This window comes from Mus musculus, chromosome 10, assembly GCF_000001635.26.
Source record: "Mus musculus strain C57BL/6J chromosome 10, GRCm38.p6 C57BL/6J".
Lineage (NCBI taxonomy): Eukaryota > Metazoa > Chordata > Mammalia > Rodentia > Muridae > Mus > Mus musculus.
Window position 1 is genome coordinate 54,082,093 of NC_000076.6, and position 22,866 is coordinate 54,104,958.

Sequence of the window (22,866 nt, forward strand, 5' to 3'; positions counted from 1 at the left end):
CTACAAAGTTCCATATAGTGTGTCATTAAGTGAATTTTATTAACTGTATGTGGTTTCATCACCTTGATTTTCCTTTAAAAATGTTTGAGGAATGTAAAATGGCGCAGCTCTGTGGAAAACAGTCTGGCAGCACCTCCAAAGGATAAATATAGAGTTACCATATGATCTGGCAATTCTACTCTTAGGTACCCAGCCAAAAGAACTGAAAATATATGTGCACACAAAAGTCTGTGTGTGAAAGCTCATGGCAACCGTATTCACAATAGGCAAAATGTGGAAGCAGCACAAATGTCCACTCACTGATGAATGGACAAACAAATGTAAATCCATACAAGAAAAAGGTATTCAGCAAAACAGGACTGCAGTAGGACACACAATACAAGGACCATGTGGCTCTTGCCCAAACTTTCCTACAGATGCTGTTCTCAGAGACCACAGAAAATGTCTACAGTAGGGATGTACACAGGGGTGGGAGGCCAATGCCTGGTTGTCTGGGGCAGAGTGGATGGAAAGGTGTAAGATCAATATTAAAGGAAGGAAGGGAGGAAGTGAGGAAGGGAGGGAGAGAGAGAGAGGAAGGGAGGGAGAGAGAAAGGAAGGAAGGGAAGAAGGGAGGAAGGAAGGAAGGAAGGAAGGAAGGAAGGAAGGAAGGAAGGAAGGAAAGTTTGTGGACGATAATGGCTACCTGACAGTGAATACATTAGTATTTCTATTCAATTTTGGGGAGTTTTCAAAATGTGAATTATAGTTCAATGGGTATGCAAAATATTTTCCTTTCAGAACTTGCTTCATAGAGTCTTTAGAACCATGATAATAACTAATGAGATTAAGTTGACACACTAAATAGAGACATGATATATGACAGTGCAAGAACTCATAAGTAAAGAAATATCTCCACAAACAGAATAACCATGTTCTCAAGTTGATTCTACATCTACATCTACACCTACACCTACACCTACACCTACACCTACACCTACACCTACACCTACACCTACACCTACACCTACACCTACACCTACATCTACATCTACATCTATATCTATATCTATATCTATATATCTCTTATTGGAATAGTCAAACCAAGGAGATTATTTAAAGTTGTGAGTCACATACATCTTACTAAATATACCATAGGCAAATAATGCAATTCACATTTTCTGATGCATGAAGACTTATCATTAACTGTACCTGCCCACATTAGAGTAAGTAAGATGTTTCAAAAAGAACTTGATTGTGGTATACTTGTAAGCAGTTTGTTGCAGAGACAGGAGTTGGGGGTACCAATCAGAAGACATTAGTTTTTTTATACAACTACTTGGGATTTCTTTCAAGTGAAATGATTACAAAAGTTAAAATAGGTATCCATGTACATTGGAGGGTGGTATAGCAGTGAAGCACCACAAGCAATTGTTTTGCCATGATACAAAACCATCTAATATTTCATAATAATATTATCTGTGTTATTAGAAAGCACAGAGAGAATGCATGAAGAAGCTGCCATTAGAATCCCAGTGCAATAGTCATAGAGAACAAGTGGATAAAGTGTATGTGTGTGTGTCTTCACTATCCTTACATCAAAAAAGTTAAATTATTTTAAAGAATTTACTGGAATATTTTAAGATAAATATGATTATTTCATAGGGTCTAATATTACATTTACAGCCGAACCTCTGCATCTGATTCTTCTGCGTTCAATTGATTCTATCAGAACAGAAATCACTGTCTTGTGATCCTTTGATATTATCAGTACCAGAGCATCCTGTGTTTTGAATCTGCATGTGTACAGTATTTATTCCTTTGTGAAAATTACACTTCTTCTTCTTCCTTGCATTGGTATTTATGTGCCCTTTGCCTTTTAATATCTTATATTCTTATCATAAATGTATCATCTACATTTATCATGAAAAATTCAAAATCCATAGACCTTTAAGAAGGAATCCACCGCTTAATAATTTTTACAATGTTGTTTTGCTTGTCCTTTAAAACAGTTATGTTTTCTCTGTGCTCACAGGAACACTGTTTTTCCTGAATCCTCTTCCTGCCTCCCCAATTCTTAAAGGAAAAAAAAATTGTAATGAGTAATAGCTTTCTTCCCTTCCTGACCTTGAAGGCAGATGGGATGTGTAATCCTTTCTCTAAAAGTAATGTTCTCATTTCTACAAAGTGATCACCATTGGGAAAGGAGGTTTTCTAGCCCCGATCTCCTTTTTCCAACCAAATGTGCTTATGTTTATTTTAAAGATCTCTTTCTTTGCTTTCCTGTGATGCCAGATCATTTGAAACGAGTAGCAATTTACTTCTTAGTAAAGTCTTTGTAAAAACTTTGGATAAATAAAAACATTAAGGATTAGGAAAATAAAGAATTTATTCCTGCCTCTTAGAAATAAACAGACAATCTTTTGATATTTTTTCTTGTCCTTCAAAATAGTCTGCATAAAAGAAAACATCTGAAACACCTAAGTAGAAAGTTGTTAAATATTCAGGTATCATTCTTTTTCCAACCACAGGAAGCTGACACACTAAGCATCAGAACTAGTTAAGAGGACTTCTCCCCCTCTGCTCTGCTTCCCCCCCCCCCCCCCCCCCCGCTAGCCTATTCTGCTCTGCTCAGCAGATTTAAATTTTACAAGCTTTGGGTGACCAAAATGATGTAGCTGAATTTCCTTTGTTGTTATGGTTTGTTCTCCCTTTTGTCTGGCAGTTTCAATTCAATTAAGAATGTTTGGTTGCTTTCCCAGTCTGTTTTGCCTTACCCTCTGCAAACTATATCCAGATAGGAGACACTGGATCATTAGTTCTTCCATCTCTCAAAATAGATCTGTTGATGCTAATGTCTCCCTCCAGCCACTGCTTTTCATAAAAGACAAAGATTTGGGACTGGGGATGTAGCTCAATAAGAGTGTTTGCCCAGCATGCATAGAAGTATGAAGTTTGTTCCCAACACCCCATAACTTGGGCATGGTGATGCATGCCTACAATCCCACCAGTCTGGAGGAAAGATCATGAATTCAAGGTCATCATTAACTATAAGGCAAGTTTCAAGGCAACCCACAAGACGCTGTCTTGAGACCAAAAAAGATTTACTGCTTACATTTTCTTGACACTGCCTTCCAGAAATCTCATAGAACATTGAAGTTGACCCATATTTTAGTAAAAGCACAGTAAGTGACTCACTGTGTATACATCACCTGCTGCCATAAAGAGAAGGGAAGGTCTGAAGTGCAAAGACAAATTCATTGCAACAGTTTTTGAACTTAATGAGAAACTATACACTATGGAAACAAAGAAGTCTGAATTAGTCGACAAAATAAATAGAAGACAATGTCTTCTATTTCTCATCTTCATTTAGTGAAAAGAAAAAAAAAAGAAAAGAAATGTTATAAACTGTTGGGAGAAACAATGTATTTGTCTATGTGTGCTCCAGTGTCTCATAGATGTCTGGACTAAAAAGTTTCATTTTTAGCTCCCAATGTTATCTCTGCATTCAATTTTAAAAAGAGACTGCTTTTTTTTTAAACCCTGTCCTCCAACCTTCTTAGATTCTATGGTTCATAATTTCAATAAATGCCTGGCCAATTTCAATAAGCATCTCTCTTCCGTGTTTTCAATGCCTCTGCCTTATGGTCGCATCTACCTGGCTAAATCTCCATTCCTAGGGAGCATCTGTCTTTGCAGTATGTTCACCTTGGGAGTCTGGCCACTGAGGCAAAATCCCTTAAGTCAATAAGAGTCCATCTAAAAGAAGGTGTGTGGCATTGTTCGTGAAGATTATACCTAAGGTTTCCCTTTGCCTACATCCACCCATGTACCTCACTCCTCTCTCTGTCTCTCTCTGTCTCTCTCTGTCTCTCTCTGCGTCTCTGTGTCTCTGTCTCTCTTTCTCTGTCTATCTCTCTGTCTGTCTCTCACACACTCACACACACACACACACATGTGTATGCACATACTAAAAATGAAACAAAATCAGCCCCAAGCAAACTCTTCCTGTGTATGTCGTTCCTACTCTGCACAGTGCCTCCTGTCCACTCACTACTTTGTAGTCTAGTGAGTTGGGTACAATTATGTCCCAACACTCAGGGGACAATTGACCATGTCAAAAGATAGGTAGAGACCTGATATTTAGTGGGGAAAGGTCATGATAGCCCCACACAATATAGAACAGTCCAGCCCAAGATGGCTGCATTCGAAGGTTCTGACATCCTTCTTGGCTCTTCATACTTACCATATGCCTGCCTTCCTGAACAGAGCACATAACAGCCCCATCTTTTCTGTTTCAAATACAAAACACATGCTTCTGCACTCAGTCTTACATCCTCTTATGCTAGCAGGGCTGTGCACTTCTGGACAAGGCCAAGCCTACCTCCTGTGTTGAGGGTTTTACAGCGTCTCAGTTTCTGTAATGTTATACTATGTATTATTCATTTTCTGTTTATACTCTGTCTTGTCTTTTGATTTTTAAACATGATAAGGTTTCTACTGAAAACAAAGGAGACCTCTTTCCCTCCAGGTACTGCACTGTCCTCTCTTTACAATTCTTTCTCCAAATAGTTGTTACTAAGGACAGCTGTCAATCATTCCTCACTTCTCATACAATCTCAGTTTAAGTCTAGTCCAACTTCTGGCCTTGTCACTGCATTGAAACTACTTTAATAAAAATCTCCTTTGTGCTTCGGGTTGTAGATACCTAATAATTTTAAACTTCGTTAGACTTCAGCTTTCAGTGGCAGTGGTTACTCCCTGCTTTTAGAAACAGTATACACTTAACATCAGCGACCCAACAGTCTTCTTGGTTTTCAAAACTCTCTGTCCAGTTCCCGTGTTTCCGGTGGAGTCAGTCTTTAAATGTGTGCCTTTCTTTAAGCACACATCCTAGAGCTTCACATCTCCTCAATTTTCACTCACCTGACGTGCTGGATTGTGTGAAGGGAGAAGTTCAGCTAAGATAAGTATTTGTTTCTCTCTGCTCCTCATTTATGGATACAGTGTGACTACGCCGTCTCCAGCTCCTGCCATGGTGACTGCAGCTAGTTGACTTTGTGTGCTATGCCACCAAACCATGAACCAAAGAGAACTCTCTCCTTTTAGTTGTTCTTTTCTCAGAACATCTTATTACCACAACAAGAATATGGATGGTGGTATGAAAATCTAATTCTGATTTTACAAAAAAAAAAAAAAAAAAAAAAATCTCTGTTAGGGAAACATCTGAAAGATTTGTGTTTGTTCATATTGTGAATTCTGATTTTAGGTACTTACTCGATAATCTGTAATTTTTAACAGGAGATAAATAATTAATTTCTATTTATAGTCTGGGAGACATTTTTGCCACAATGACTGGACAATTCAGTTTAGTGAGTATGTGCTGGCAACAGTGAAGCCAGAACACCAAGACCACTGTGGAGGGTGAGGGTGGGGCTCAGCGCGAATTTATGACCACAGGGAATAACTGATAGGATTCAGGTCATTTCACTCATGAAAGGAATGCAGTTCCTAGTATGACTAATGCATGTATTATGTCAGGAAAACTACTCTTTGGAGGCATGTGATTTTGAGACAATGCTGTGTGAGAGTGCATGTCAGTTTGTCAGAAGAGTAGTGTGTTTTTGACTTTTTTTTTTTTTTATCAATCCAGTGTTTAAAAGCCATTTCTCTTTGGTGGTATTCTTCAGTAAGTATAGACTCCTGTGTTATAAATGCCTCATGTCCCATTAGTGATATTGATGATGTTAGATTATCTCTGGCTGTCCCTTAGAGTGAAGAAGTTAGCACGTAGTATGCTCAATGGCTATTTCAAGGGATAAGGATGAAGGCTGAATTGGACTTAATCTTTGGTTGTATGATATTTGTTTGTATGGGGAGTTCTGGCTAGGCATTTCACATGCCTTCTGCTAGCTAGATTTCTGGATTTTACAGGTCCAGGGCTTGTGTTCCAGAACCCACTGATTTGCTCTGGAATGTCTTTTACTTAAACTTTGCTGTTACTTTGAGATATTTAGAAGTAATTTATATTACTTACAGCCTAATGGGCATGGAATTAAAAACTAGTCCCTAATTCTGGTCCTCGGTTGAAACCTTCTGTCTCTGTCAACACTGAACTACTTCATCCAATGCAAAGTCCAGGCTACATCCTTGACAATGGGGTCTGAAGCTGAAATCTAATTCATTGTTTGAGTTGTTTGGCTTCCCTCCGAAGTATTACTTGAATCTATCTACGTCTCAGGCAGTGTCAGTCCCAGCATCCTGTTCCAGGCCACCATTCTAACCACCAGCACTATAATAACCTGTTTGGTCATCCTGCTCTTCCCCCATCCTCCATTTGTACTTTTCATAATGTAATATCTGTCCGGCCATGTGATTTCATTACAGATCTGTGACTATGTTCTTTTAGTTCCCTAGGAATGGGCTTGTTGCTCCCTACCTGCAGGATTTTTGGTATTTTTCCTCTCCATGTGGTGTCTCTTCCTATTTCTTTCATGGATTTATCTCTTTTCCTTTTGTCCATATCCCCTTTTTTATTCTTGCCTAACCCTAACCCTAATCCTAATCCTGGTTGGATTTATAAGTTTGGATTATATACTGATGATGATGATGATGATGATGCTGACGATGATGATTCAAGGACAAGACTGCCAAGAGGCAAAGGATTTAGTCTGCTGATATATTGTGCTCTGCCCAAGTAGGTTTGTATCCCATTCTTGTTAGAAATAACTTTGAGGACGAGTGAGACTAGTAGATTTGCAAACACATCACACACACACACACACACACACACACACACACACACACACACACACACTAATATATATTTTTTTAAATCACAGGGCCTCTCCAGTTAAGACACTCAGGTTTTATTCTCAAAACCAGCTCAATTCAGATATCTGTAACTACAGTTCCAGGGGATCTGTGCTTTCTTATGGGGTCTGTGGGCACTAGGCTTATACATGACTCACAGACAAGCATGTAGATAAAATTCTAGAAGAATGAAATTTTAAAAAATTTAAAAATAAAAGATAAAATGATGACATAGTAGGAATTTATTTCTCATAGTTATGGATGCGGGAAAAAAAGCTTCTAATTTTATTTTAGGTGATGTCTGTCTTTCTGGCTTGTGTGTGGCCAGCTTCTGTGGCATAGTTATGCCTTTTTCTAGTGATGTTTAAGGAGGAGAGAATGTAGGGAAAGAAGAAAAAAAAGTGGGAGAGGCCTGCTTTCCTTCTTTCTTTCTTTCTTTCTTTCTTTCTTTCTTTCTTTCTTTCTCCCTTTCTTTAAGCTATCAATCTTGTAGGATTAGCGGTCAATTCATAGAACGACAGGATATCATTTGATCCTGCTGCCCTCCAAATATAGTCACATTGAGGTTTAAGGCATAAGAGTTTTAGAGAGTACAAAGAAATCCATTAATAACTGACCAACCAAATTCCCAGAAAAGATTAAAATTCTGCTTTATGTTCTTTGTTTGTTTGTTTGTTTCTGTTTTTGTTTTTGTTTTTTGTTTCTTTCGAGACAGGGTTTCTCTGTGTAGTCCTGGCTGTCCTGGAACTCACTATGTAGACCAGGCTGGCCTCGAACTCAGAAATCTGCCTGCCTCTGCCTCCCAAGTGCTGGAATTAAAGGTGTGCGCCACCACTGCCTGGCTCTGCTTACAAGTTCTTATATCATCATCCTGTGCGTTTTCTTAGAAACCTTACCATGGAGATACTTTCTCAGTACACTCACTTAAGTTGTATTGTATGTAGAAAAATGTACTTGATCTACCCAAGTTATCAAAGCTTGGCCACTCAATGTGTTGTTAAATATCAGTTGGCTACACTCGTGGTCAGGTGCCTGAGAGCTGTGACCCACGGGGGTCAGGCCTTATACCAGCACACAGAGACGTTCTCTTACATGATCTGAAATCAAAGCTCAAGTTCTAGTTTCTAGTGGATTTTTTTTTAACATGTTTCAAAAGCAGAAGAAAATCGTGAGTCATGAACTACGGGCACCTGTGCTCTTCATGGCATCCTTGTCTGATGTGTGATCGATGTCTGTGTCTCAGAGAGCAAACTCCACGAGGGCAGGGCCTTGTTTAGCTTTGCTCACCAATGCTTCCTATTAAGAACTGCTCTAAACCAATCTGGAGAAACATAGTGGTTAGGTCATGTTTTATTATAATGGCCACCTGGGTAGAATGTGATGTTTGGGGGCACTTCCAATCCTGTCTGTTTGATGGTGACAGCTCATCTTAAACAAAAATTACCACTCAAATAGCCCTTCATGAAACAAAAATGGCAAAACTCAGTGCAGCTGACCAATTCTCATAAACTGCATAGAACTCTGAGTTTTCAGATTTCTCATGTGCTCTAATTATGTGGCAGAAAAACATTTTCACTGAAAGCAGAGGTACTGTCCTTCATGATTGGTGTCAGATGCTAGAAAACTCTGGGCCAGCAAGTAACCTCAAGTCTAACTAGACACAAAGCCTTCAGAGTCATTCCTAAGGCAGGCAGAGGAAAGGTCAAGACGAACTGTCCTCCAGGTCCGTGTGCTTTGTTCCTGGAGACATGGGAACGGGATGCTGAAGGGTGCTGCCAAGCATTCCAGTCTAGTCACACGCTGTGCATTTCACTAATTTATGTCCATTTTAAATATCCATTATGCTAATTAAAAAGCTACTAATTTTGCTAGAGAAAATGATTTTATCTGTCATCATGCTAATTTGCAAAGAAGGCTGTCTCAGATATATGAGGGTGAGTGTATGTTCATGAGCATGATTTAAACTCTTGTTCTGGTTGGTTCCAAAATGTGGCCTTTCTGAGAGTGTCTTAGCTGCCCCTCCATGGAACAGAAATAGGTAGTTCCTGCTTCTGAGGTCAAAATGCACCTAGGGTGCAACTTGCACATTTATAGTCCCATCTCATTCATTCTAGACTCTTAAAAGTCAATTAAAATGGCATTAGTCAAGTACCTAGCACTTGGTCATTAGCAGCAGCAGCTCAGCACCAGTGTCAAGGATTGCATCCAGCAAACAGAGATCAGTGAATGCTCACCCACTCAGTGGGTAGTCTGAGACAGAGAATAGATTGAGCTCATCATTCTTGAGACATTGAAAGGAAAATTAGTCTGTGTAGTCAACTGAAAAGATAGCAAAGTTTTCTTTTTTACTCAGAAACTATGGTTCCCAGGGTACATATTTGAGCCTCCTTGTCGAATCAAACATCTATCTTGATCAAGCCAGCTAAAGACCTTGACAGATAACAGATTTGAAAAGACTCTCTTCAGGTGGCTGCAGGACTGTTGAGGTCCAGGACTGGCTCTGAAGCCTTAGGGATGGGCTTCAGTATTCTACTTAGTGATGCTTAGTGGATATTGATTACCAAATGGATCACGGAGTTCACAGCCAGGGCCCTACCTAACGTAAAATTTCCAGATGATGAGACCTTAGGACTGCTTTAGTGTTTCCTAAATTTGCTAGAGCATAAGATTGAGCAAGAATGGATGAATAATGACGCAGATTCTAGAGTCTAGACCCAGATATATGAAGGCAGAAATTCTAGACATGATCTACAAATCTGTACATTTAATAAATACTCTAGGGTAATGGCTCTCAAGAAGGCCCTGAAAGTGGGGGCTGGGCATCACTAAAACAGAGAAGGGAATGCAGAGAACTTCTTCCCTTTCCTCTTCAGTTTCAACTCAGCAAGTCTCTCTGTGGCCTTCTAGAACTTGCATTCACCACATTGAGAGTCATGGCGCTGGGCTATGAGTATGCTTCTTCAACTATAACATGCAGTCATCTTGGGTGCTAGCTAAGGGTAGATTCTGAGTCTAGAATTCGAGGAGACACAGGTTTGCATTTTTAGTAAGCTGTCCTATGTGTAACAACAGGCTGCCAGCTGAGGAGCCTGGGCGTGGCGTGGAAGCATCCTCATAGACAGGCTCCTGAATCAGAATTTATGGTTGACAAGGCATTCTAATCCCATTCCTTGCTGACTACTGTTTGGGAGACTCCATTCCTAGTTGTTTGCATCAGGAAATGTATAGACTCTGCACTGCCCTGAAGGCTGTGTTAGACTTGATTTGCAGAAAACTTGGGGCTGCAACATGGAAAGAGAGACAACAGGCAAAGTGGGAGAGAATGTATGCTGTTGTTTATCTGATGAGAGAGTGCTACTTCCTGTCCTCATCTTGTGACCACATACATATCTGACAGAAGCAACCTCACCTTTTCTTGACTCAGGGTTCAGGTTACTAAAGGTCATCAATGGTGCTGAAGGCATAGTGAGAACCCTGACCCAGAGCTCATCAGGAAGCAGAGAGCATGAATTAAGGTCAGGCTGAACTATAATCCACTAGGCCCATCTCCCAATTGTTATCAGCTTCTTTCAGCTAGCTGGCCTTAAGGGTTACAAAACTTCTCCAAAGATAATGTGAGGACCACTATTCAAACAAGGCCTTTAGAATGGTCTCATCCTCAAACCATAACAATGGGTTATTACCCAAACTATTAGAAAGGTGCTAGAACTAAATAGAAAAACAGCAACTAGCTCAATGTAAAAGTGGGATAATGACTTCCTCCCTTCCTCACTTCCTCCCTCCCTCTGCACCTTACCCTTTCTTCTTGCCTTTCTGGCTATATGGCGCTAAAGTTTGGAGAAGAATTGTTTAGCATGCTCCTTGAAAACACATTTACTCAGGGAAGACATGTAAATAACCAGAAAGCATATGAAAGAACTAAAATGTCACTGAACATCAGTGAGATAAAAATTAAAACACAACGATTGTGTTTTACTTCATACATGGCAGGAAGGTTATTACAAAATGATGACAGTAACTGTTGTGAGAATGTGGGGCAAAGCAGGTGGTGGTACACTCCGGCTGAGGATGCACACTGGTACAGCATTCATGGTAATCAGTATGGAGGTTTCTACAAAATTAGATATGCTGTGCTTCCATATGATTCAGGAATATCTGCTTCTTATATATATCCAAGAGATTAAGTCAGTATCTCATGGAGATATCTAGCTCCTTGTGTTCATTATAACATCATTCATAATAACCAACATAAAGGAACAACTCGGTGTCTGCCAACAGAGATAATGGGAGAAATGATGATGTAGATGAAAAGCAATAGTATTTGGTCCTTCCAAAGGAGAACTTTCTATGTGTAAAATCATGGACGAACCTGAAAGACATTATCCTAAACAAAAGGAGATATATACAAGGAAAGGGATGTGTGACTGAAATTATATATGAAAAGAAAACTTTAAAAGTTTGAGCAGAGAACAAGGACTGGGAAGTTGAGGACAAATAGGAACATGTCAGTCAAAGGTACACGTTGATAGTAATGTGATGCAAATAAATATAGAGATTGGATGTGTGGCTTAATAGCTATAGTTAAAAAACACTCTAATATACTGAACATTTGTAAGCAAATATGAATGGTGAGACAGACATGTTAAATTAACTACAGTATCATCTACCTACTATATATAGTAAAACATATTCTATACTGTAGACATATACAGCTTTTATTCAGAAGTAGAAGACTTGTAGACAAGTTTGCAACAGATGACACACAGTGATGAGGCAGTCCATTCACTACAAACTTGTAAGGTTTATATGGCTCTTCTAAAGTATGGTATTTTCTTTTATGGAAGCAGTGTTAGGCAGGCAGATGAAGAATTCTTACTCCCATCTGACAGTGAGAAATCAAAAATTAGTATAGACTAATCAATCACCTAGTCAATGTCATACAACTAATGCATGACAGCTCTTTTAAATCAAGTATTCTGTTTCAACCTCCAGTGTCGTTTTCATTAAGAAGGACTTGCAGATCTCATTACCTAGTTACAAATAGAGCAATCTGAAAAATGTGTTATGTGGGGCAGAGAGAACTGATCTTTCTAATCAAATTGTTCCACATTGCTTGTCAGCCTGATCTTTCAATCCCCTAAAAGGTGGACTTCATCCATAATACTATACCCTCTTCTTCCAATATGATCATTTAGGAATACAGTTAAAGCCAACAGTGGACAGGACAAACAGTATTATCTCCCATATGATTATAAGGGAGCTGAAAACATCCTGTTGTCTGGTGATGTCACAGCAGCCCTCAAACATCTTCACACAGCACATTATTTATTCATGTTTGTGAGGATGCTAGTACTGACAGACCTCCGAGAGTTGCAGAGTCACCAGAATATAGTACTTATATTCCACGCGTACTATCTAGATGTGATATACAACAGCAATGTTACTTGTAAATGTGTATTATATACTTGTATACTAGACATTAATATATAAATTTGTTTTGGTTATTCTTAAGTGTGTTCCTGTTTACATATAAAGAAGACCTGCCAAGTCAATATATATGCTGTATTGCACTAGAGCAGACTCATTCATTTTTTTTTCTTCTGCTTGGTTGTCTGAGATACATTCTCACCATGTTGCCTAGGTTGACTTTGAACTCTTTATATTCCTGTTTCACCTTCCTGATTCTGGGATTACAGCTATGCACCACCATGTCCCCCTAATATCATGCATCTAATGTGACAATTATATTATCAATGCATGTTGAACAGACAGCTGACCTGTGCCATTCAAGTTTATGTGAGCACACTCTGTGACGTGTGCACATGGAAATTGCCTAACCACGTGTTTCTCCAAACATACTCCCTTCAATACACTTTCAACATTTAGAATCTAGCTGGAAACCAGAAAGAGATCTCTGGAAGTTTAAGGGAAGAAAAGGAAGATCAAAAGTAAAGTGTTTGAACTTTTTCCACAACTTTTTAAACACGTAGGAAAGATCCTAACTTCCTTTCTCAGATTGGGAATGCGTGCTTTCAAACAACTCCTAAATAGCAGGAATTTCTGTTCTCTCTTTTCCTTTTATCTAAAGCAATTAAAATGGAGCATGGAGAAGCAGGTGAGTTGGATACTCTCTGACTGAGAGGTATTGGATTTGGTATATTATATGAAAACAAGTTACAGTGTGGTAGAGAGAGAACCTACTGGAAGAATTGTCCCAATGTGAGGAAAAGATTAAGCAAGAAGCAGGAATTTCCTATCAGAGAGGAAATGAAAGAGAAATGGGTGGCTCTGAGCTGAGGGAAGGGTGATGAAAAGGTAGTGGTGTATGACAGTACAGAAGAGACACTTTTACTCCAAGACCAGCCTGTCCTCTTGAGAGGCTTTCAAGGGGATGTTTGCTGACCCTAGTTAAAGGCAAGTCAAAATTCAGGGACCCTAGGGACATTGGAATCCAAACTCTGGTAAGCAAACATTTTGTTCCTATTGATCATTGGGGCGAACAGTTTTGCTAATTGTTTCTGCAGTGAAGAAAGAGAGTCCAGTAAGTTTGTGTCCATTACTACCCAAGGTGAATAATAAGGGCAATGTAAAGTCTTAACCTAAGTCAGATGGGGAGGAACATTTATCTCCTAGGACATAAGGAATGGAGAGGAGACTTCTTTTCTTTACTTGAAGAAAGCGTTATTCATTACGTTGGGGCAAGCAAAGGTAACAGGCTATCCAAAAAATAGGCATATGTATGTTACTCCTCAAAGTTACACTAAATGAGCTTACCCATCAAAAAAGAGTTGAACAAAACCAATTGATAAATACTCATCAAATAGGATTTAAAATTGAGAAAGTAAAGCTTAATTTAAGGCAAAATAAATTTTAAAGGAAAAAGCATGGATTATTAGTCAATGGAAAGACACCTACCAGGCATCTGTGCCATGTCAGATGCCAATTTAGGAGCCAATGTAATAGCAACAAACAGGACAATCATGTCCTTAGAGAGATTCTGTTTCAAATTCTACACAGCAAAGAACCAGGGCTTAGAAACTAAAGGACTCCTCCTTAAAATTGTTGCACAATAAAACAAATCAACAAAACCTTTTCCTGAAACAGTTACAGTATGAACAGAATGGGCATTTCAATCCAGCTATGTTGGGTTAGAAAAACTATGTTGGGTTGAAATTCCATTTACTGTTTTATAAAATAAGGAAGAAAACAATTCATAGTTACATCAAGGTCATACAATGCCAAACTTAGAGGGGTTAGCACAGTGCATAGCACATAAGAAGCTGTGGATGGATGCCAGCTGTTATTGTTACTCTTCCAAAGTTGGAAGTAACTATTTTTTCATTAACTTATTTATTCAATTTACATCACAGCTCCCTTCACTTCTTTTCTCCCAATCACACCCTCACAAATACTTCCCTAGTTACTCCCAGTCTTTCTCCCCAGAGAAGCGGAAATCCCCCATGGATACCAATCTGCCCTGGCACATCATGTCACATCAGGTCTACACACATCCTCTGACACTGAGAACCTATCAGGCAGTCCAACTAGAGGAAGGGGATCCAAAGGCAAGCAACACAGTCAAAGACAACCCCTGCTCCAATTGTTAGGGCACCCACCTGAACACCAGACTACATATCTGTTACAAATATGTAGGAGGCCCTAGTCCAGGTCCTGCATGCTCTTTGGTTGGTGGTTCAGTCTCTGTGATCCCCGATGGGCCCAAGCCTTCTCTGTAGGTCTTCTTGTGGTGTCCATCCCTCCAGCTTTCTCAGTCTTATTGAGGGATTACCTCTTAACCTTCCCTGTTCTCCTGGAACTCAGGTCCCAAGCAAAGTTCAACATAGTCAATATTATACAAATGTTACTATGTTGACTCTTCTGTTTTGCTAACTTAACATATTTTCCAAGGCAATTTTAATTATGTGTAAAAACCAAGAACTTCAGAATCTACTTTCTGCTCAAGGCATCTGTATTATAATTATTATATCCCTATAATGTTAGCAGATTTCCTTATTAATATTTAAATTTCTTTGAAAGAATACAATATATCTTTTCTATATCTTAATATACAGGATCCATACATAGATATTATGTAGTATATACATTATTATTTATTATTTTATATATTTACTTATATGTATTAATATTATCACACATATATAATGTATAAAATATAGTATTACATATACACACAATATATGTAATGTTATATATGCATACAATATAATATATAACATACAGTGTATATATTCTATCTTTATGTGATATATACATTATATATACATAATGTGAAGTCTTATTGTTTCTTTTGTATCGAAGCCTTTCTGGACACAAACTGTTACCCAGTCCAGAGGGTTGTTAGTGTTTGCATTTCTCAGTATCCATCACAGTTACAAGGTACTTGCACCTTCTCATGATAAGAAAAGTCAGTAGGAATGGGGAACCTGCCAGGGTCCTTGACTATATTCTTACCCCTGGTTTCTAACAGATACACAATTCATAACTGGTGAAAGAAAGCATTTGGAATAATAAAGGTATTGTTGTTCCTAAAGAAAGAACTATCACTTCATGTCTTTCATTGTGGATTGTTTTGGTCATCCCACTCACTATAATTTAATTTTGTAAAAACTGTACAGAGTATCTGGAGAATTCGTATTATAGTATTCTGTAGTCTATATAATTTAAATATTACAACAATTACAATTGATAATATTATCTTTTATTAAGTATCTATCATATGTTAAGTATATGTTATATCCTAAATAGACAAATTTTCTTTTTATCATTTTCAAGGCAACTTTAAAAGTGAACTCTGTTGTATTTGAATTGTTTGAGATAGTTTATATGTAGTTACAAGCTAGGATAGTGGAACTACCTAAACTTCTATTATAAACATAAACACACCTGGGTTATAAAAATTTATTTTGATCTGGGCACGGTGCTGAGCATCCTGTAATCCCACGTATTTTGGTGGTTGAGTTAAGACGGTCATGAGTTCAGAGTTAGCCTGGCAATGCAATGAGACCACATGTGAAAGCTAAAGGATCATACGTCATTGGTGTCTTCATTTCCTGTAGTGAATTTGCTTATCTTGCTGGAGTATATAAACTATGGAAATGTAGTGTGGCAAAAGGAATCCAGGCAAGAATTCTTTTTTACTTTGTACCACAACTGTAGCAGCTTAAGTTTGGGTTTCCTTTGGTTGTAGAAATAAATATTCTATGGGCAAAAAAAAAAAAAAATATAGACGAGGAAATCATTTGCATTAGAAGGAAATACATAACACTAAGTCAGCTGGAAGTGATAGAGCCTAAAAGTACTAACTGTAAACCAGGGACCGATGTTTGGAACCGCTCTCATTTGTTGTAGGATGGTAGCAAACTACAGTGAAAACGAATAGCCTTGTTTGGCCCTTTGGTTTTTTTCCCAGTAAGCCAGGCTTCTATTTGCCTCTCACGTCCTTACAAAACTAGCTAGTTGGGTAGGAAAAGTCACTGAACAGTGCTCCTCCATGGTCCATGGATTTCCTGCTCCGCAATTGTCTCTACAATCTGCTTCAACCTGTTGGGCCATGAGGATTGAGGTGGGATGAACAGGTTCTTTCTTCTGCCACTGAAACATGGCGCTTCCTCCTGCCCTTCCCTTCTGCTTTCTGCCTTCCTGATGTCTTTATGAGCTTGGCACAATAGAGCTTGGAGAAGGATGAAGGAAGGAAGAATCCATTGGAAGAGAGCCTTTCTAGGCTTTTGTTCTTCGCCCTTTATTGTTCCAAAGGCAGAAGTTAATTGTAGCTTTGAGATGCAAGGCCAACTCATTAAGAGTGGGGGAAAGGAACTGCTGTTTTAGAGTAAGCAAATCTGTAATCATTCTGGAATCATATTCTGGATATAATTTGCATTTTACCTTCTTATTTTAAAATGTGTTTAATATAAGATAATGTTGGTCATCAGAGTAAACTCAGATAATTATTAGAACCTTTCATTTTAAACTAGTTCTGTACACTGGCCATGGTTCAGGACATGGAAAATACCTGAGCGAAAACAACAAAAAGCTTTTATGCTTTCTGGAGCTAGTTCTAATATAAATATAATAAAAGCATAATATGATTTCAAGGAGCCTTAAGTGCTCTGACAGGAAACAAAGCAAGATAAAGCATAAAAATTATGATAGATAATCAATAAAAGCATAATATGATTTCAAGTACTCTTAAGTGCTCTGAACAGAAGGAAAACAAAATTAAAAATGAAAATGTCCATGCAAGTGCATAATGTGTATATACCTATGTGTTTTCACATATGTGTGCATGTGCGTCTGTATATATGTGTGTGTGAATCCTTTTTTATCAGATGATGGTAAAGAAGATTTGTATGAAGCGAGAGAGCAAGATGAACAACATGGGGAAAGGGCTGCCCACGTAAAGAGTAGCTCACCAGGCACAATTAAGTCACAAAGAGATCTTGGAATCTGCATATGCAGAATCTAGCAAGTAATGAGTTAAGATTTTGAATTTTATGTTTTTCTTGATATCCACTGCAGAGTTGACATACAAGAATAGGACACAGATTTGTAAAAGAAGCTTACTGGCAGAAAAGCAAAGCAAAACAAAACAAAAAAACAAACAAACAAAAAAGAACTCAGAACTTCTATCCTCTAAGCATGGACCTCGATCCCTGGGGTGTAAGCATTTCTCAGCTGCAGAGTCACCTTGATGAATTCATGTTTGTTATGAAAATGTTCCACTTCAGGTTACCAAAATCTGTTACCTGAGGCTATAAAGAATCATATGCTTTGTGTCTCTGTCTCTAAATTGAACACATTAATTTTCTTATAATTCTGTAGACTGGAAGGTCCAGGGTGAAGGTTGTGGTAGGAATGGCTCTTGGCAAACTCTGTTTCTGGCTTAGAGGTGGCTGCTGTCTTGCTACCTGGCAGAGATAATGAGACAATGTGAGGATTCTTATATGGACACTAATATTAAAACAGATCTCTATCCTATGACCTCTTTTAAATTTAGTCTTATAAATTCTTCCTTCAAAAGCAGTCATACTGGGATTAAAGCTTGAACACATGCATTTTGGACAGTTCAGTGCACAGAAGGTGCCCAAACAGGAGAGTCACAGGAGCTTTAGAGAAAAACCAAGCTCTCTGTGTGACACAGGTGTGATGTCTGTGTGACACATGGATGGTATCTTTGTGACACAGGTGTAGTGTCTGTGTGGCACAGGTGTGGTGTCTGTGTGACACAGGTGTGGTGTCTGTGTGGCACAGGTGTGTCTGTGTGTCACAGATATGGTGTCTTTGTATCACAGGTATGGTGTCTGTGTGAGACAGGTGTGGAATGACTGAGGTATGAACATTGGGAGAGAGGTCAGAGGGTGACAGGACAGATCATTTAGGGCTTTGTTACTCACTACACAGAATGACCAGTTGAGTGAGTTTTAATGAAAAGAGGTTTATTTTGGCTCACAGTGCTGGAGGGCTAAGGTCAGGGAACCCAAACTGGTGGTGACATTCCCTTCTGCAGTCCTGAGGCCAATACAGGTCATCTTCTGGTGAGACAGGAAATGCCCATGAGTGAACAGTTGAATCAATCATGCACACTTGACAAGTTTTCTACCACCACCAAATTGCACCTTAGCCATTCCTTCCTATGAGGCCATCAGGATTTAATCATGGAGCCCCATTCCAATGACCCCAGCGATCCCATGCACCCCTTAGTACCCCACCTCTAAATGCCACAGTAAGCTTACATTTCCATTCAATTCTCCCAGGGTATCAAGCTCTTACAACAGTTTTAGAAGATGCAAATCATGTTCCAAGCACAGCACCTTGATGTAACTTTACTCTGTAGTTTTTCTTTCAGATATAATTGTACATTTTACCAGTAATAGATCAATTGTGGAATTCAAGAACAAAATGATAAACACTTCTAGGCTGGCCTGGTGCCTTGTGCAACCACAGCTCTTGGGCTGTTGATGCAGGATTGCTCTTAGCTAAAAGGTGGATTAGAATACATATTGAAGCCCTGTCTCGGACAAATTTAAAAAAAAAAAAAAAAGAAAAGAAAAGAAAAAGAAAAAGAAAAGGAGGGATTCTTCTTTTTTTAGAAAAAATCAAGAAGTTTATTGGTAAAATTATTGTTTTAGTAAGTGTAATTTGAGAAGGTTTACAGACACATTCACCTTCTTACAATAAAGAGGTTACATAAAGACTTCCATGATTTTCTGGAACACACTTAGTAAAATTAACAGCTCAGTTTGCTTTGTCCACTTGTGTTTTATTTCCCCCAAACAGGATTAAAATGCTGGCCCAGACAGCTGCCTAGTTGATAAGCTTGCTAAAGACCTCAGTGGGTGCTTAAATATTCTCCCCTTACCTTTGCTTCTTCTCATGTAAGATACAAGACAGACAAGTCCTCTTACTTTACTCCTTTGGAGAGGATTTCTGTGTGTCTGTGTATACATACATACATACATACATACATACATACATGCATGCATGCATACATATTCCATCAGTCAGTTTCTGTAGAGGAACCCCGACTAGTACAAATGGGGTATTTTTTTTTAATTTTTTCTTCAATGAAACTAGATGACAAATGTCCCAGCCTTATCCCTATTAGTCATTGTCCTATTCTGGTGGTATTTGATGCCTTTACATTGGAGCTGATCAATGCATCTCTCCATACCTATGTCCCTCCAGTGGGAAGGGTGACCTGGATGTGTGAGCTGAAGGAGAAAGACATGGAGAAAGAGTAAGTAAGCCATTTCTTTCCATCTTGCTTAATCTCTACACTGTACCTTTATCACATCTGATCACACTGATTCCCGAGTGTACAAGAAGCAACAATCTCATACGTTTCTGCCTGATTAACTATTGATGGGTGAGGTCGTTCTTTTGTCAGAGAAATACTTAGCTGAGAAGAGCAAGGCAGGCAGAGGGGCAAGAAGTAAAGGCAGCTAGGGAATGAGGCATGACTCTGACTCATGTCTGCCTTTTACTCCACTTAACTCTGTGTTTGGTTGGGACAAAGGTGACAGCAAGGATCCTGATGTCTTGGAGTCTGGCTTTATGTTGTGAGAGACGTTTTTTTCCCTCTCAACTTTAAGATCTTGTTTCACATTTCTTATCATAAGAAAATTTTACCCTCATCCAGTTCTTCATTTATTTCTTTGCATTTTTTGTCAATTGTTTATATACTTATACTCCATGGAACTCTTTCACAGCACTTTTGTATTTTGTTTTACGTTATTCACCAAGGTTGATACTTCTCATGATTCCAGGTATATCAGTTAAAAGTGGAGCGCTGAGAACATTCAGTTCCCAGCATTTCTCCTTTAATTTGTTGCTTCCAAAGCTCAGGACCACTCTTCAGTAGCTGTGCCTTCCTGAGTTAAGAGTATACCATTCTGCAGATTAGGAAGACATGGTTTCCCAAGACCCTGCCCAGCTGCTGTCTCTCCCAGAGAACAGTTATTGTAGCCAACTCATGACTTACCAAATAAACAATTAGACAAAGGCCTGATAGGGCACCATCTATAAACCAGCCAGTGACCTTGAGTGGGGTTTCCACCCAACAGAAATGCTTCTTGTGGATGGTTTCTAAGAGTCCTAAGCAGTGTCCTTCTCTGGAGAGAGTGAATAGAGGACACCTAAGTGGGCAGAGGGGTTTGCAACACATACGTGAGTTCAAAGGAAGAAGCAGAAGCCTTGAGTTGATCGAGGGAGGAAGCAGGGCAAACAGAAGCTTGCAGGACCCACTGCAGCTAGTATTATCAGGGATGCTAGCAGGGAGATTCTTTCTGTCTTTGTCTATCTATGAGGCTTATGCTGTAGTTGTTAAGAGAGAAGCTGGATGTACCCTGTTGTCCTCAGTATGTTTTTGTTCATCTCATGGCTTTTGTCTTCATGGCTGGTTTAGTACAATAATCTGTTTCTTCTCTAGAGACAAATTTGCCACTTTGTTCAGAGTCCTGGGGCCAGTGCTCAGCTTGACTGCATGCACACTCATTGTGTGCTGAGCTGTGGAACATAACTATGTAAATTCTTTCTATGCTCAGACGCTAGCTTGAGGCCTCTTGGTCCAGGCAACTCTAAAGCTTTGGTGACTTGTCTGATCATATGATGCTCTGGTAACCTACAACATCACTGCCGTTTTAATTCTAGGATTCAGTTGACAGCGGCTGCCATCTTAATATGGACTCTCCAATTCTGTCCTAATGTACCTTGCAATGCCACCAGATGGACTGTCCTTGAGGAAGCATGGCCATCCCAGTCAACCATTTCCCCCCTGTACCCCGTTTCACATATGACTAGGAGGATTTAACTATGTGAGTTTATAGCTAAGGCTGTGCGGGGGTGGAGAAAAACTTCACACCACATAATTCTTCAATCCTCTGTCTCCTCTTTACATTTCATACTGTCTCATCCATGAGGTAAAACTACTGCATCACTAGCACTTACAAAAATGAGCATCCACAGACACAGCCTAGACTTTGGCTATGGGCATACTCCTCTTCAGTGAATATTTCCAAATATATTTTTGTGTGTATAAATGTGTATGTATGTATGTATGTATGTATGTATGTATGTATGTATATGTATGCATGTGAAAGGTACAGGTGTGTGCAGGAAAGAGGACAACACCACATTTAAAAATAATTTATTTTTGACAGCTCTGTCTGTATTCCCAGAGGCCTTGTGATATCAGGGACAATCAGGTAAGCCCACTCCCCAACATGTTCAGGTCCTACTCCCCATCCCCAGCCAGTCCAGCAGCAGTGAGCCTTGCCCTATACCCTGTGCATGCCATTTTCCAGACCACAGTTCTGCTTGCATTCCTGGAGGCCTTCTGGCACTAGGGACAAACAGATGAAACCCTTTCACGCCAACACTCTGTTGTGACACCCCCCCCCCCGGGGCAAGCTCAGCAGCATTGAGCTGTGCCCTGTCCCATGTGTGCTCTGTTTTCCAGCCTACAAGCTCTGCCTGCATTCCTGGAGGCCTGCCAACACCTGGGTCAACCAGGTAGGACCCTGTCTAAGGCCTCTTGTCTGACAGGTTCCCTTAGTGTTGTTTTATACAAACAAAAAAATCCCAAAGATTCAGTTTACCAATGAAGACTCAGGAACCAGATGCCGAAGTGAAAGCCTGCTAGCTAAGACAGGCAGAAAAAGCGCCTAGGTAACCCTCCTACTCCATCTACATTCCAGAAGGCAAAGCTCCTTGTCCTTCTCTACCCTGTTTTAAATATCCTTCAACACAACGTCTCCCCATTTTACTTCCTTCTTTTTACTCCATGTCAACTGGTTGTTTGTACGGCCTTTTGACCTATCACTGACTTTATTTAGCTCAAATTTACTGGATTAAAGGTATGTGCTAGGGCTGAGACACAGTACAAGAACCTGTTTACAATGAACAGAAAGCTCTTGGATAAAAGACAGGCTGAGCCACACAACAAAGTTTTTCCAATTCATGATTCTGGGGTTCACAATTTGATCAACTATTCTGCAACATCTTATGGTACACCCAGCAGCTGCAAACTTAGCCTGTCTACTGCACTCAATTTTCTGTCCTACAGCTAGCCTGCTAACAAGAGATAGCCAGATGATTAGAGGATAGAGTAAGAACACAATGAAAAAGAACCAGGGCTCCACTAAAGCTCAACCCTCCTACTACAATAAGCCCTGCATACCCTAACCCAGCTGAAGCACAAGAAAATGACATTAACCCAGTCTTAAGAAGATGATAGAGGCATTTAAAGAAGAAATGAACACACCCCTTAAAGAAATACAGGGAAAGACAATCAAACCAGTGAATGAAATGAATGAAACTATTCAAGATCTGAAAATGGAAATAGAAGCAATGAAGGAAAATATAAACTGTTGGAATCCTAGAGATGAAAATCTAGGGAAGAGAACAGGATCTACAGATGCAAGTATCACCAACAGAATACATGAGCTGTAGAAGAGACCCCTCAGACATAAAAGATACGGTTGAAGAAGTCAATACACTGGTCAAAGAAAATGTTAAATCTAAAAAGTTCCTGGTGTAAAACATCCTGGAAATCTGGGA